The sequence below is a fragment of the Palaemon carinicauda genome, chromosome 17 (assembly GCF_036898095.1).
Source record: "Palaemon carinicauda isolate YSFRI2023 chromosome 17, ASM3689809v2, whole genome shotgun sequence".
Taxonomy (NCBI): Eukaryota; Metazoa; Arthropoda; class Malacostraca; order Decapoda; family Palaemonidae; genus Palaemon; species Palaemon carinicauda.
Window position 1 is genome coordinate 61,010,971 of NC_090741.1, and position 12,502 is coordinate 61,023,472.

The 12,502-nt window shown below is 40.2% G+C and overlaps 2 protein-coding genes and 1 pseudogene across 2 annotated transcripts in view; 1 reads left to right on the forward strand and 2 right to left on the reverse strand.

Annotated features, from left to right (window-relative positions):
- Positions 1 to 12,502, reverse strand: part of LOC137656812 (mitochondrial thiamine pyrophosphate carrier-like) — a 615,169-nt gene that overhangs the window by 373,680 nt on the left and 228,987 nt on the right.
- LOC137656101 (uncharacterized) overlaps positions 1 to 12,502 on the reverse strand; it is a 505,345-nt pseudogene that overhangs the window by 327,193 nt on the left and 165,650 nt on the right.
- Positions 4,736 to 12,502, forward strand: part of LOC137656809 (calpain-7-like) — a 95,910-nt gene continuing 88,143 nt past the window's right edge. The window contains exon 1 of the mRNA XM_068391120.1: positions 4,736 to 4,867. The gene's annotated coding sequence lies outside the window, so the exon portion shown is untranslated. The remainder of the gene's footprint in view (positions 4,868 to 12,502) is intronic.

Below are 12,502 nucleotides of genomic sequence, written 5' to 3' on the forward strand. Positions count from 1 at the left end.
TAGATTATGTACAATAACAATATGTAAGCGAGGGCATTCATGTTAGCAAACACGTGTCTCTCCATCAGAAGGGATTTTATGAATATAATCAAAATAGTTCATTACATTCTAACACTCATGCATTTAGTCTTAATTATATCTTAGATTATGTTCGATATGATGAACTTATAAAGATGGATTGAGGGAGGCACCATACTATCGAAAGAAGCCGCTAGTCAATATAAACAAGAGAGAGAGAGAGAGAGAGAGAGAGAGAGAGAGAGAGAGAGAGAGAGAGAGAGAGAGAGAGAGAGAGAGAGAGAGAGATCAGCTTACTTGGACTTGCGAGTTGCTCATTTATCGTATATTTTTAAGATATATATATATATATATATATATATATATATATATATATATATATATATATATATATTTATATATATATATATATATATATATATATATATATATATATATAGAGAGAGAGAGAGAGAGAGAGAGAGAGAGAGAGAGAGAGAGAGAGAGAGAGAGAGAGAGAGAGAGAGATGTGTGTGTGTGTATGTGTGTTTGTGTGTGTAAATTATTATTATTATTATTATTATTATTATTATTATTATTATTATTACAAGCCAAGTTATAACCCTAGTTGGAAAAGCAAGATGCTATAAGTCCAAGGGCTCCAACAGGAAAAAATAGCCCAGTGAGGAAGGGAAATAAGGAAATAAATAAACTACAAGGAAAGTAATAAATGAATGAAATAGAATATTCTAATGAAGAACAGTAGCAATGTTAAATTAAATCTTTTAAATATAAACTATAAAACTTCAAAACAAACATCTTTCCCCACATAAAAGTGGGAAAAGATGTAGACAAAGAAGAAGCGTGCCCACGTGTACCCTCAAGCAAAAGAACTCTAATCCAAGACAGTGGAAGGCCATGGTACAGAGGCTACGGCACTACACAAGACTAGAGAACAATGGTTTGAATTTGGAGTGTCCTTCTCCTAGAAGAGCTGATTACCATAGCTGTAGTGTCTTCCACCTTTACCAAGAGGATCGTATCTACAAAGGACGTTGCTGAATAGCGCCACGCACCTATTTTCGTTACTTGTGTGCAGATTATGTATGTGCAAGAAGGGTTTCCATTAATATTGCGTTTGTATACGTGCCTGTTTACTCCCCACCTTTTTTTTAAATCTTTATTTTCAATTTTTTGTTGGCTGAGGAAAGGGGAGGCAAATGCCCTTGACGAGTGACGAGTGAAATGGAATTAACTTGGAGAGCAGATAACCAATATCGGGCATAGATTAAGGATAAATAATATTCAAATATTACCGAAGTGTAAGCATATATGTGTGTAATTACATATGTATAAAAAGGGTTGAGTGAAGTGAAATTAAGGTAGGTAATTCAGTTGATTCATAAGGGATGCTTAATGATCCGCAAGTAATGCAATTTCCAGTGAATTGAATTTCATGTACACGATTAGATAGACGCAAAAGATAAATAAACTTTAGTCAAATAAAGTTAAATATAGAAGGTATGAGATAAGAATTTTAGCAGGATTGTGTTTATTGTTGAAATTCAGAGGGACATGAAGTTCGCTTAAGTAATAAAGGGACAAATAAAAGAAAGGGGAATAAGGAGGTATTGACAATTATTAGATACAAACTTAAACAAAACTAGATGCATGACTTGATTTAATTTGAGCCACAGCAAAGCTAATTCCGTTGTAAACCAATATTGATGATTGGATTATTAGATCCAAACTGAAACAAAACTAGATGCATGACTTGATTTAATTTGAGCCACAGCAAAGCTAATTCCGTTGTAAACAAATATTGGTGATTGGATTATTAGATGCAAACTTAAACAAAACTAAGTGCTTGACTTGATTTAATTTGAACCAGAGCAAGGCTGCTCCCGTTGTAAACGAATATTGATGATTGGATTATTAGATGCAAACTTAAACAAAACTAAGTGCTTGACTTGATTTAATTTGAGCCACAGCAAGGCTGCTTCCATTGTAAATGAATGTCGATAATTAGATTCATAAATGGAAATAGAAACTAAACTAAGTGCTAGGCCATGACAAGGCTGCTTCCATTGTAAAGGGAATCAAGAGAAGTAATATCCATTAAGTTGATAAATAAGTAGCCGAGGGACGGACAAACAACATCCTTGGTGGACAAGGAGAGACCAATGGCACCTATGGCCTCGTTACAGGACAGCGAAGGACATGGAGTATGGAAAATGTATATGAGGGACAGACAAACAACATCCTTGGTGGACAAGGAAAGACCAATAGCACCCATGTCCTCGTTACAGGATGGTGAAGGACATGGTGTGCGGAAGATGTCCATGAGGGACGGACAAACAACATCCTTGGTGGACAAGAAAAGATCAATGGTACCCATGGTCTCGTAACAAGAGGCGAAGGAAATGGTATGTGGAAAAGGTTCATGAGGGACAGACAAACAACATCCTTGGTGGACAAGGAAAGACAAATGGCACCCATGGCCTCGTTGCAGGACGGCGAAGGACATGGTGTGTGGAAAGCGTCCACGAGGGACTGACAAACAAAATTTTTTTGGGGGGTGGGGCAAGGAAAGAACCATGGCACCCATGGCGTCGGTATAGGATGGCAAAGGACTTGGCATGTGGAAGACGTCCTTGAGGGATGAACAAACAACACCCTTCAGGAAAATGGAAAGACGATATGAAGTACTGTACATATGGTCTTATCAAAAGACAATAACGGACATGATGGGCCAACAACGTTCTCGATTGACAAACAAGTAATATCCTCTAGAGAAAGGGGAACAAGACATGACCTACATCAAAACAAAAGAAGAAGGTATGAAGTTGAGTCTGATACAAACTCTTTAGAACGAGAGAGCAACCACCACTAGAGATGCAGAAGTGTTGTACCTCGACACAGAGGGTTCGCAAAATACAAAAGTAAATACTAAACCAACTCCACGGACTCGAGTGAAGAACATCGATCGAGATACGAAAAAAATGGTAGCAGGCAATCGGCAAGTAACTGATGGAGAAGGATGGAAATGGAAAGTGAACCCATTCCTGAACCTGTAAAGTCCTTTCGATCGGCAAAGGATAAAGACGAGGAGGTTCTACTATAGCGTGAGATCTACCTCCCGTTAGCACTATAGTGTGAGGTCTACTGCTGAATTATTCGTCCCTCATAGATAAAACACATTTCATACATTTGTTTAAGCAATAAACACTTAATTCAAACATATCTTAGAAATGACTTAAATAGATCATTGGATTTCTAATTACATTAAAAAAAAAGGAATAAAGGTAAATATAAACATGTTATCATATATTTCCATACATTTATTCTAGCGATACACTCTTCGTACATCAAACATGTTATCATATATTTCCATACCTTTATTCTAGCTTTACACTCTTCGTGCATCAAACAGGTTATCATATATTTCCATACATTTAGTCTAGCGATACACTCTTCATACATCAAACAGGTTATCATATATTTCCATACATTTATTCTAGCGATACACACTTCGTACATCTTCTAAGAATGACACAAACAGGGGTATTCTTTTAACCCTGGACACAGATAGATCTGCTTCTTGAACTGCATCCAAGAGATTTTGCACTCTTAAAAAGGCGAGTGGTGCTTCTTCTGTCAGAATGACTCTTCTATAAAACTCCTTCAGCAACATTTTAGTACCCTTAATCGATGATATCTCTTGTAGGCCGAGGGAAAAACTGATTTAGCTGTGGGACGCTGGTCACGCGGTAGACCTCACCCTCAACCTAGGTAGGCGACATATGGCGGTAGACTTCACACTATAGTAGCACCGACGAGGAAGTGGCAAGTTTTTTTAGTTTATATCTTAATGTTACTGTTCTTGAAATATTCTATTTTTCTTTGTTTCCTTTCCTTACTGGGTTATTTTCCCTGTTGGAGCCCCTGGGCTTATAGCATCCTGCGTTTCCAACTAGGGTTGTAGCTTAGCAAATAATAATAATAATAATAATAATATTCAAATCTTTTACTTACTTATGATGCTTTCCTGGTCCAATCACACAGGAGAATCCTATGCGCTAAATGACCCACAAGATCAGTTTGACATTTTTATTTCATTTCCATTTCACAAATTATTTATCTTAGCTAATTTTTATATCATGGATCATATTTTTCATAATTCCATTACCCATTTGCTCTAACTATTCAGTTATCCTTGTTGGGTAATTAAGTTTCATCTATGAGACATTTAACGTAGTTTAAACCATTAACCTGTAAAGTAATATACTATTTGATTGTTTAATTGAACCCCTCTAGCATTAACGTAAACTGCTTTAATCCTGTTCACATTGCAAACTTCTTTTTACAATTTTAATTTAGCAAATGACAATTACATTCTCTTACGGGCTGCCAACGCAAGAGCCCGTGTCGTACACAAGGTAAGGCATGCTTAACACACACACACACACACTCTCTCTCTCTACGAGACTATAATGTAAAAAAGTAATGAGACGTAGTTTTTAAATCAAAATGATCATCATAAAATTTAACTGTGTATTATTCCATAATTCCGTGCATTTAAGACGCGTGAATAAATCGGATTGTGTGTAAAATATTAGAAGTTGGACACATTACACAAATTCATCACATTTGAAAGGATTTGTAACGTCATTCTATGACGTCACTGAATGTCAGTCTATGACGTCACTGAATGTTTACAAAGTTGTGCTGCCATCTATTGAGAAACCAAAACATTGACTCTGTATTGTCATTGAATCATTCTCACATGAAAGATTAATACTAATTCCCCTGAAGATTAGTTTGTTAAACTGTTCTTGTCAAACACTGGACTCCAGATAACATCAAAAAGGTACAGATTTGCAATTTTGAGAGTTATGTCTATTTAAAACCATCATTGTTATGAAAATTATTTTATAGAGACCTTATGGTAGATGGCCTTCGAGGATTTATAGACTGGCCAGATACCTAAGACTATTATAGGCCTTAGGTGATGCCACAGGCTCTTATGATAATGATGGTTTATACGATAATTTTGATGATAAGGAACAGACTAATTTCTCTGAAATGTAAACCATCTAAATTCCTTGTATGTCTGGTTGTCATGTAAAAGGTGTAATGTCATATGACCGTAGACTCGGTAAAGTAGGTAAGGACACGGCTTGTCGGTTAGGTTAGGGGGGAAATTTGAGGTTAGTTGATGTCCATGTAAAGTTTTACTGTATTACAGATTATCATTTTGAACAGAAAATACATGATTTCCTGTAGTAAATATCATGATTTAACCAAATTTGACCTTCATTTCAACCGCAAACAAACAATAATACCGATGTCCATTTTTAATCCCCAAGGTATGAACTGGCCGCTGACATACAAAGGCTCTATAATAACTTTATTTTGATGTCCAAAATCCAGCCTGGTCTGACATCATTTACCGAGTCTACGGCAATATAACATTACACCTTTTACATGACAACCAGACATAAAAGGCATTTAGATGCTTTACATTTCAAAGAAATTTGTCTGTTCCTTATCATCAAATTATTGTGTAAATCATTATTATCATAAGAGCCTGTGGCATCACCGAAGCCTTTGTATGTCAGCGGCCAGTTTCTCCCTTGGCGATTAAAAATGGACATCGGTATTATTGTTTGTTTGCGGTTGAAATGAAGGTCAAATTCGGTTAAATCATGTTATTTACCACAGGAAAACATGTATTTTCTGTTCGAAATGATAATCTGTAATACAGTAAAACTCTACCTGAATTTTACTTTCATTTTTATGGGAAAGGAGTAGTTTTTAGATACAAACCCTCTTAGAGAACAAAGTAATGATGAGTTAGGTAAATTTTTAGTTTCAGCCAAATTTCGAAAAATGCAATAAAAATATATTTGTTGCATCAGAAATAGTGTGGTTTCAATGAATTTAACGTTTATTTTGACTGCAAACCAACCGATTTAGAGATTTACTATGTATACCCTAGTTCATCCCACCAATTATGGGGGACACCCTTTGGGAACCGGGGTTTTGGGTGGGGGAAGGGGGGGGAGGGTGTTGGGGCATTGAATGATATTTGCAATAAATGAATAATTAATGTTCCAGCACCCCTCCCCCATACCCCTAACTAGGCCTACCGGGGGGAGGGGGGTAGGGCCCCCCCGCGACCCCCCCTTAAAGCCACAGTAATTTTCAGGGCACCACAGAACCTAACAAACCCACCTAACCTAACCTAGGGGCCCTGTACCCCTACCGGGGGGGGCTTCGCCCCCCCTGCGACCCCCCCTTAAGGCCACAGTAATTTTCAGGGCACCACAGAACCTAACAAACCCACCTAACCTAACCTAGGGGCCCTGTACCCCTACCGGGGGGGGGCTTCGCCCCCCCTGCGACCCCCCCTTAAGGCCACAGTAATTTTCAGGGCACCACAGAACCTAACAAACCCACCTAACCTAACCTAGGGGCCCTGTACCCCTACCGGGGGGGGCTTCGCCCCCCCTGCGACCCCCCCTTTAACCAGGGGTAAATTTGAATATATATATTTTGTTAAATCACTTCTTACCTTAAACGGAAGATGACGATGAAGATGTGGAAGGTTGTGGTTGACCCTCCTTTACAGATTTGGTACAATACCACACATGTCTATCCTCACGAAAATGTAAAGGCGAATCACATTTACCACACTGGACACTTAAGGTAATACGGAATGCTCCCTTAGAAAACGATTCACTACTTCAGGAGTTCCATTATAATTCCCATGAAATCGGCCGATCACATCAAAATAGGAATAACGACATATTTCACACAACCGTACCGGAGGATCCATGACAGTTAAATGACGTGTGATGAAAATATAGAAACCGCAACTTTTGAAAACCGAAAACAAACGACAATCACGGGTTTCTCCCATAATGAAATAGGGAAAAAAACAGAATACTGTCGTTTACAATGTTATATTGCACGAAAAACAGATCCTTGAAACAAGACTGAGAGACCAATGAATCGTCCAATAATAACCCTTGAAAAGAACCCAGTAGTATTTTGATTGGAGGAGCGACATTAGTGGGAGGAGCAAATGCGCATTCAAGTAAATATTGTCACATTGCGCAATGGGGCGGAGCCAAGTAAGATGAAAACAGACATACAAACGAACAAGAGCTACCTTGCGTGCCCATGGAAAGATAAACACTAAACTTAGAAAAAGTCAAGACCTTCAATTCCTGAAATATTTATTTTCTCTGTAAGTATGCATTAGCGACAATAATGTATTGAGAAGAAGTGTTTTGTTATCACGTGCTTTACTAGGAAAATATATTAATATAATACATTTCCCAATTTGGTTGAATCTAAAACTTAACCATGAGTTATATTAGTTAATTGGGGATTTAGGTGGTAGTTTGGTGGACCATTATAACTCACATATTTTAACACAAGGTGTATGTATGATAGCGGCCTCCTGTATGGATGATGCCAACTGCCGATTAAAGTGAGAATTGAATTTAAAATATGTACAGTACATTAACCCACCAAGTTATCAGAACCAGACGTCCAAAATGCTTAAGAGAATTTCTACATATTGCACACCCAACAAATTGTGTCGACACTAGAATAGTTACAGGTGGTTTCAAACTATTGGAACCTAGATATATGTCTACTGTAGGCTCCAGAGCCTTTAAATATGCAGCCCTGAGACTATACAATAAGCTCCCACGAGACATCTGAATGATTGAAGACATTAAGGCTTTCAGGAGGAAATTGAAGACTTTCTTATTCCACGAGTCGTATGACAGTGACCATTCAAAAGTAAATGAACAATATGTGATATGAAACGTTGAATACTCTGAACGAACAAGATATAACAACAGTGGAGTTCCCCTGCTGTATGGGACCCGAAAAGCAGCTGTCAAAGTAAACTACAGTAAAATACTAGGCATGCAGTTAATTCTAATAGGCAGGCCTTCTCCATCATGAGGCTCAATACTACAACATATTCTAGAAGTTTTATTCCAGCCATATCCAAGTTGTGGAATGATTTTCCTAATCGGGTAATTGAATCGGTAGAACTTCAAAAGTTCAAACTTGCAGCAAGTGTTTTTATGTTGAAAAGGCTGACGTAAGTCTTTTTTTATAGTTTATATATGAAAGATCTGTTTTAATGTTAATACTGTTCTTAAAACATTTTAATTGTTTATTACTTTTCATATTGTTTATTTATTTCCTTATTTCCTTTCCTCACTGGGCTAATTTTCCTTGTTGGAGCCCTTGGGCTTATAGCATTCTGCTTTTCCAAGTGGGGTTGTAGCTTAGCTAGTAATAATAGCAATAGCCTAATCTTCTTAGTCAGTCTCTTCTGCAGAGGTATGTCATCCCTGTCACTTCACAGGTGACTACTATCCTGCATCCCCTCCAAGAGAAGGACTTTTTTCAATATTAACCTTACCCGGTGATCATGTAGCTGTCAGCTCTGCTGCCCGACAGAAAAAACCTACGGACGGAATACGCCAGCGATCGCTATGCAGGTGGGGGTGTACATCAACAGCGCCATCTGTCGAGTAGGTACTCAAGTACTTCATGTCAACACAGAACCAATTTTCTCTCTGTCGTGCCACTGGCAAGACCTACTAAATACGCTGTTACTAACTGGATTTGTTTTCACAACTATTTGGTGAAGTACACTATTCTAGTTTTGAGCTTTCGCTATGCGGGGGTTTTATCTTCATCTCAAAACTTGAACTCGTTTTGGATAGTTTTAATTATGGTGACAAAGAAAGTATGGACTCTCTTTCACTTTTAAATGGCCGACCCTTCCCTTAGAAGGAAGTGTGTTTAGGTTTTTGTAATTTTGCTTAGCACGTTATAGATCCACATATTTTATATCTCTCCGCCTTTATTAGGCCTCTTCGATTAACTTTCCATTTATTTTAAACATATAAAATAATTTTTTATGTTTTGTTTATATACGACCTTTCCTTTTAGTAGGCGGTCCGAAATTGGAACCGAAGTTAATCAACGTTGAGCCCATTAGCCTTTAAAGAATTTAAAACTGTTTAAAATTTAATGTTTTATGAAAGAATCTCTTTGATAGTTTTCGTACTGTTTTTCAAAGATGAACTCACGTTTAGTTTTTAGACTATGCAGTTGTTGACGTTCAGGGCGTTCAACATGCGCTCTATCGTTACGATAGAGAGAGAGTATCACGGTTTCACTTTGCAGTAAGAGTAAATCGTTTCTGACGTTTCGTTCATTCTTTCTTAACTTTAATGTTTTAAATTCTAAATTAAAGGAACTTTTTATTTAGAAAACCTTTCAGTTTGTTCCTTTTAGTCAAATAACATGTTTTTTTTGACGATTTTTAATTGGGCTCTTCTCTTAAGTGCGAAATCAAGAGAGAAAGAGAGAGAGAGATAGAGACGGAGGGAGAGAGAGGAGAGAAAACGTTCCGTTCAAGCGGGTATCGTTGTTTCTCTTGTTACTCTCCTCCCTAGTCGCTGTACGGGGAAGAAGATAAAACGTTTCTAGGGTTTTATTCTTGTCCCCAGGCTATGTGCGGTGAGAGATTGTAAACGTAGCTTATTTGAACTAGTGTTTAGTCTCTTTCCCAGCCACTGAATTCTTTATCTTTATCTTTGTAGGTAGTAGGTTGGCCAGGGCACCAGCCACCCGTTGAGATACTACCGCTAGAGAGTTATGGGGTCTTTTGACTGGCCAGACGGTACTACATTGGATCCTCCTCTCTGGTTACGGTTCATTTTCCCTTTGCCTACATACACACTGAATAGTCTGGCATATTCTTTACATATTCTCCTCTATCCTCATACACCTGACAACACAGATTACCAAACAATTATTCATCACCCAAGGGGTTACTGCACTGTAATTGTTCAGTGCCACTTTCCTCTTGGTAAGGGTAGAAGAGACTCTTTAGCTATGGTAAGCAGCTCTTCTAGGAGAAGGACACTCCAATATCAAACCACTGTTCTCTAGTCTTGGGTAGTGCCATAGCCTCTGTACCATGGCCTTTCACTGTCTTGGGTTAGAGTTCTCTTGCTTGAGGGTACACTCGAGCACACTCTCCTATCTTATTTCTCTTCCTTTTGTTTTGTTAAAGGTTTTATAGTTTATATAGGAGATATTTATTGTTGTTACTCTTCTTAGAATATTTTATTTTCCTTTTTTCCTTTCCGCACTGAGCTATTTTCCCTGTTGGAGCCCCTGGGCTTATAGCATACTGCTTTTCCAACTAGGGTTGTAGCTTAGTAAGTAATAATAATAATAATAATATATGTTTCCTGTTTTTTGCTAGTATTAATGAGCTGCATTATACGACTGATTTCGCATTACTACCTTTTAATGAAGGGTAGGATTGCGTATTTCACGTAGAAATCAGTAAAAGTTTCGATTTTCAGTGAAATTAGTGCAAAACAGAAAATCGAAGTGATCAGTGATATGCGCAAGTGTTACAGTGTTGCGTCCGAGGGTTCGTCTGTTCGTGCCTGTCGTTCACCTAGTCCGGGACCTCTTACAAGCTCCCAAGCCCAGGGGAGAAGTAATGTCGAACGACTTATGGGTTCCTCAGGCCTTGATCAACGAACAGACGTTTTCCCTCCGTGGTTTCGGGCGTATCTACCCAAGATCGCCCCACCCACACAAAGACGAGAGAGCCCATTTATTCCTCGTCTGCGGAAGAGGTTTCTCGTAAGAAACCATGGACCAAGGTCTCGCAGCTTTTTAAGTGCAAGTCGGTCCCTTCCGTGCAAGTCCAACGGCCCAGTTGTAGCCACTGGGTCAGTTCGGACTCGCTGCAGTCTTCCGACGACTGCACACCTCCTAAGAGAGGCAAAGTGGTACCGCAGCAGGCAATAACTCCGTCTGTTGCCGCACCAGCTGCTGTAGACCCTAAGTGGTCTTTGCTGTAGTCTATGCAGACTCAGCTAGCTTCCTTTATGCAAGAGTATCGTGCGGAGAAGGTTGACGCTGCACCCGTTAGCCTACAACCAGCCACGGTTGTGCGCCCAGCTGACGCTGAGGCTGCCTGCTCCCACACTCCGGCTGTGAGAGCTCCACCACCTATGCGCAGTCGACCCAGCCAGACGCAAGTTGACGTTCGCCGACGCGCGGAACCCTCCGTTGACGTGCGTGAGCTACCACAACAACAGGAGGGTGGAGTTAAGCTGCCGTGTTTTGACGCGGTGCGTCAACCTCCGCATTCTAGATTTGTTTTGACTGCCCAGTATAGACAGTCAAAGCAGTCTCAAGTGAACACTGTATGTCCACACGCACCCGTTGTGGTTGACAGTTCAGTTGTTGACAGTTCACAGACTGTCAAGCAGTTACATGACGTTGCCTTCTGGTCTGCTACTAATGCACCAGTGAGAGACTCACTGAGATAACCTAGCTTTTCTCGGACAAGGTTCCTGTAGATGAGGAAGTGCTGTTCTCCCTCCTACTGATTTTCCTTTGAGGACTCTGTCATTTGGAGAGGAGCCTTAAGCTGCTTAGCCCCCTATGGACTTTAATTAAATCATGATGATTTTTTAAGGATCTTCGTCCGGATCTTGTAACTGCTGCTCCTCGTTCGCCTAAACGTCAGAACTTACACTAGGCCTAGCTGCTTCGAAGCCGTTGTTGTTAAGCTAGTGCTCTCTCGCTCTCCTAGAGAGCGTTACGTTGGCTAGGCGACTGGTTTTGCACCAGGAGGAGTTTTAGGGATACAGCCTTTGCTTTCCCTTCTTTTAAACTGGCTTATAGAGCGAGAGTCTGATAAGACACAAGAGAAGTTCTCGGCTTGGGAGTCCTTGCCTCTGCCCAGATGGACTTCTCAATTCGGGTAAACTCGCCCTGGCGCCTAGCCAGGAGACGCTCCAAGTTGTTTACAGGTCAACTTCTCACTTTTGTCGAGCCTTTGAAGTGTTGCTGTACTATTATGTCACACATAACAAGACTTCCAGGGATGGTAAATGGTTACGCCTCAGTAGCTAACCCCGTCTGTTGCCACACCTGCTCCCGTAGACCCTATGGGCTTTGCTGCAAGACATGCAGTCCAAGCTTGTGTCCTTGTTTCAGGACTTAAGTGCGGAGAAGAACCTTCTGGCCAACAACCTTCCAACCGGTTGGTTGTGCGCCCTGTTGACGCTGAGGTATCCTACTCGCGTCTGCCAGTTGAGGTGGTTCCTCCACCGATGCGACCCAGTGTGGGTTGCCAGTCGCACGTTGAAGTTAAGCGACGCTCGGAGGTGGTTGTTGACGTTCAGTGTGTCACTAGGAATACGTTCAACAACCAGCAGAGGTGACTTGTTGTGACGCAGTGCGTCAACCTCAGCAACCCGGTAGGGTGTTGACTGCATAACCCAGACAGTCTAGACAGTTCGGGTTGACGCTGTACTTCCTCGCGCACCCATGGTTGTTGACAGTTCACAGACTGTGCAGCAATGCCATACGTCCGGCTCCGTCACGCATCCACCAGTGCGACCGGATTCGGCGAGTCAGACGT